Genomic DNA, 4,808 nt, shown 5'->3' with positions numbered 1-4,808 from the left:
TTAAAATGCAGGATGTTTCTGGCTAAGATGAAATAAGAGGGGCTAGATGAACTGTCCTATCTGAAGCAAAAAGAAAAAATACATTTAAAACACAAGTTTTAAAGACACTGGATATTGGACAAGGCCAGCCAGTGATCCCTGGGAGGGGAACACTGACTGAAGCAGTCCAACAGTGTCTGTCTGGCTCACCACCGGAACAATGAGAGAGGGGAGGGTTGGGTGGGCAAGCAGGGCCCAGAGAACCAGGCTGAGTTCTCCTGCTACCCTGATGGGGAGAAAAGAGTTTCACAAAGAGACTGCCAGCAATTCAGAAAATCACCGTCTCCTATGCAGCTGCTCCGTGAGCAAACTACCTAGGGTCCTGGCAAGTATCCTCCAATAGGATGAGAGGTAATAGATGTGGTACTCATGAAAATCCAAGAAGGATGCCTTTTCCCAGTGACCAGACTGGGAAACCTCATGGTTTCTGGGGCACTGGGAGAGGGGAATATATTTCACATAAGGAACCTTTCAAAGCAGATCAATATGGTGTTCTTGATGATAGTGCTATGTTCATAAATATATATATATATATATATATATATATATATGGAAACTGTTCAGATTGTACACGAGAATATGTGCAGTTATTGTATGTCAATGACACCTCACATTTTGCCTTAAAAAATAAAAGGTGAATGCATATTATCTATGTATAAATTGTAGTTAAAATGTTTAAATAATGCTTCAATTTATTTAGGTTTTAAAAACAACCAAAGGTTAGGAAATCCCCTGGCAATCTACTGATTAGGACTCTGTGCTTTCACTAAGAAGGTTCAGTCCCTGGTGGGAGAACCAAGATCCTTTGAGCTGTGTGGAGAGGAAAAAAAAAATTAAAAAGAAAAGAAAAATGACTATAAGAAAAAAATCAAACATTGGAAGTAATTTTGTAAGTAAAACTATTGCATCCATCTAGTTGTCAATGAGGGCAATCAGTTTCATGGTTCACACACATGACCTCTAAGTTCACACATAAATGGGAATTGGGAGAAAATGTAATGGTTTTATCTTGCATGATCCTCTGCAGCCCTGAGTAATAGTGTGAATCCATACTATCACTGGTCACCTCCAGAACTCCAAACTGGACCAGGAAAGGCAGCAGAAAATGGACCCTCCATGGTCTGGGTAAGGAAGCTCCTTTGGCATGTTGCAGGGATCTGTGGTCAGTGGTCAGTGGACTTGTGGGAGGAACCTCAGCAAGCTCACCAGCCAGCCCTTCCTCTAGGTTCTTCCCATTCCATAGGCTTCCCTTCTTTTGGAGTCTGTGATCTTCATCAGCAGCCTCAGGGCCTTCCGATATGACAACTAGCATTTCTTTCTTTCTTTTTTAGGGTCAAGACCTTTATTTCCTGATTTAAATAATTGTCCCCATCACAGACTTCCTAGGTTCTCTTGTACCTTTGTCCCATTGGCTGCTGACAGTGGCTCCACACAGCTCTTTTCTTCCCACTGCCCACCCATCAACCTGAGTTTGACAGATCAATTCAATTTGTCCTTCAAACCTGTGGGAGCAAGGATTGGAATCTTCTGGCAGGTGGAGAGTTCCTCAATAGCCTGTGTTTAAGCCTAGTCCATCACTCTTTAGTTCTGCTTGCTCCTAGCTTTGGGGGCTTTGGCACCAGTATGCTCTGGGCATGAGCAAGTCGCTTCATGGAAGCCAGTATGAGGAGTCCAGGCAGCACCAGCCACAGGGCGTTCAGGAAGACAAAGTAAAACCAGAAGTCGAGTGGGTGTCCCAGCTCCCTGTGCTGGAATCCATCACGGTACTCCATCAGGAAATAGAGCACATCTCCATATACCTGACTCACAGAGATCACAAGCTGTAGGACAAAGTGAAGGGGTTGCTGGTGGAGAAAAGCGATCACTATCCACAGGCTGAGTGATCCCCTAAAGGTAAGCCATGATGGTCTCCATGCATATCATGAAGTTATCATTCAGGACGTATTGACTGCCTCCCTTGGCATACTCTTTCCAGAGTTAAGATGGTTTGTTCTCCGAGAAAGTCCACGTGGCAGAGGCTGAACCAGCCTTCAATCACCAAGTGAATGAACCCAAATATTGCAAACCAGCACAGGGACAGTCTCTGCCAAGCCCCCAGTGGGACAACTGCAGCACACTCTGACAACAGCCACGTGGTCACAACTGAGACTCCAGAGACAGAGAAGAGGCCAGGATCTGCCAGGTGGGGCAGTCATTAGGCACAGAGTTGTCCAGCCTCAGGCCCAGAGGCCAGAATGGGTGCACGGGACTGGTGGTCATGTCTTTGTAGGCCTGCAACCAACCTGAAAGAAAACCTATTTTTTTTTTTATTGAAGTGCAGTTGATTTACAGTGTTATATTAGTTTCAGGTGTGAGGCAAAGTGACTCAGATTCTCTTCTGTTGTAGATTATTACAAGATGCTGAGTAGAGCTCACTGTGCTATACAGTAGGGCCTTGTTTATCAATTTTATGTACAGTAGTGGGTATATGTTAACCTCAACCACCTAATTTATCCTTCTCTTTCTTTCCCCCTTTGGTAACCATAAGTTTTCTACGTCTGTGAGTCTGTTGCAGTTTTGTATATAAGTTAATTTGTATCACTTTAAAAATTCCACATATAAATACTATCATATGATATCCATCCTTTTCATCTGGCTTACTTCACCCTGTGTGATCATCTGTAGGTCCATCCATGTTGCTGCAAATGGTATTTCATTCTTTTATATGGCTGAGTAAATCTGAAGGAAAACTACAATTGAAAAAGATATACACCCCAGCGTTCATTGCAGAACTATTTATGATAGTCAATGTCCATCAAGTGATGAATGGATAAAGAAGATGTGGTCCATCTATCTTCTAGCTACAAGTCACCTTGTATTTCAAAGAAGCAGGGATGGAACTTTGGCAAAGCCTTTCCCTGAAGCTATGACACTGCTGAAAGAGAGAGCACATAGAGACCTGGGTCTCCTGAGCTGGACCCAGTAAAGGACACAAGTGTGTGCTTTGGTGAACTTATTTTGGGAATGTTTATAATAAGCAGAAACACATAAGGCACTGCTCTCAGGGCAGGACCCCTCTTGCTGGGTAGACAGAAAGATTAGCTTGACAATGCTGAGACAGTCTTCACTCAGGTAGAAGACAAATTACCCCAGAGTTAAGATGGAACTCCATAGCAGACCTACGTCCTCTTGTGGATAATGGATATTTCCAATGGAAAGAGAAGGGGGAGGGCAAACAGGCAGAATTTTCCTAGTAGCACATGATCCTGGTCTTCCTAGGACACTCTGACCTCAGCATGAAGATGATTACATTCTAGCTCATTAATTAAAATTACCAAAATAATGTTTTTCTTTTAAAAAGTGATTTCACAGAGGGTACAAGTGTACATGGTACCATTAACAAAGAGATCCTGAGAGCTGTTTCCTGATTACAGAAATCCATTTATGGACCATCAAAGGAATGCAATTATGTAGATTTATGTAAATTCTGTATGCAAATCACCTTCTAAATACAGTGTGCAAGGGATAGAGCAAGCTCTGATCTGTGACTTGTCAATCTAAAGCTGTTTAGTGGGAAAGGATGCTAACAAAACCTGAGTGATGAAAGATAAACCTTACTTCTTCCATTTTTTTTGGAAATAGCTGGATTTGGGTAAGATAAGTAGTTATTCAGGCTAACAAGATTGCAGTGCCTCCCTGGTTATCTTGAATACTAAGCAATGCAGATTTTTCTAGTACAGCAGCAGCCAACTCTATATGGCACTGAGCCTTTGGGCATAACTTTGGAACAGTATTCATACATCTCCAAAGCCTCCTCTACCAGATACTGGCCATGACAGCCCTGCAGCCTTGCTTGATCCACCTGGGGTCTCAGCTTTCCCATCTGTGTCATCCAAGAGAGGGGGAAATGGTGTATGGAGCAGCAGGCTGAGGCCTCATATCATACCAAGTGGTTTAATCAAAGTTGTTAGTTGTATTTATCTTATTGGTTTTAAATAAACATGCTGTAAACAATCTATTGACTTTACCTGTTGGTTATAAAGGTATATGTAAGAATAAAAACTGTAAATAAATGTAACATATAAGCAAAGGTCCTTGCAGACCATCAGAACCTTTGAGGAAATCTTCACAAATATAGAACAGAATTGGAGTGAAGGGGGAAAAGAGGCAAAAGAAAACTGAGACCCAAACCCCAAACTGAGTTTCCAAACTAATGAAGAACTGATACACAGATCAGTTCAGTTCAATTCAGTTGAGTCGCTCAGTTGTGCCCAACTCTTTGCGACCCCATGAGTCGCAGCACGCCAGGCCTCCCTGTCCATCACCAACTCCCGGAGTTCACTCAGACTCATGTCCATCGAGTCAGTGATGCCATCCAGCCATCTCATCCTCTGTCGTCCCCTTCTCCTCTTGCCCCCAGTCCCTCCCAGCATCAGAGTCTTTTCCAAGGAGTCAACTCTTTGCATGAGGTGGCCAAAGTACTGGAGTTTCAGCTTTAGCATCATTCCTTCCAAAGAAATCCCAGGGCTGATCTTCAGAATGGACTGGTTGGATCTCCTTGCAGTCCAAGGGGCTCTCAAGAGTCTTCTCCAAGAAAGGGCAATTAGAAGGGCTTATCTCTTTACCCATCAATCAGTTGAGCCAATCACACTGTGTTTTCCATCTCCTGTATTGGATCTTCCCAGTGTCTGGATTCCTTCCAGATGAATCTGTACATCGAAGGGGAGTGGCCAACCTTGGGAGTTATGAGTGATGTGCTAAGAGCTAGACTCACCTCTAAGTGGTTCCAG

The 4,808-nt window shown here is 43.2% G+C and overlaps 1 pseudogene; it reads right to left on the bottom strand.

The window, feature by feature from the left end:
- Positions 1-1,620: 1,620 nt before the first annotated feature.
- On the bottom strand, positions 1,621-2,699 carry LOC147374730 (3-beta-hydroxysteroid-Delta(8),Delta(7)-isomerase pseudogene; annotated as a pseudogene).
- Positions 2,700-4,808: the final 2,109 nt, after the last annotated feature.

This window comes from Bos grunniens, chromosome 4 (genome assembly GCF_055505025.1).
Source record: "Bos grunniens cultivar Pamir isolate PY7600 chromosome 4, Bosgru_T2T1.0, whole genome shotgun sequence".
Taxonomy (NCBI): Eukaryota; Metazoa; Chordata; class Mammalia; order Artiodactyla; family Bovidae; genus Bos; species Bos grunniens.
This window is presented reverse-complemented; position numbering and strand designations above follow the sequence as displayed.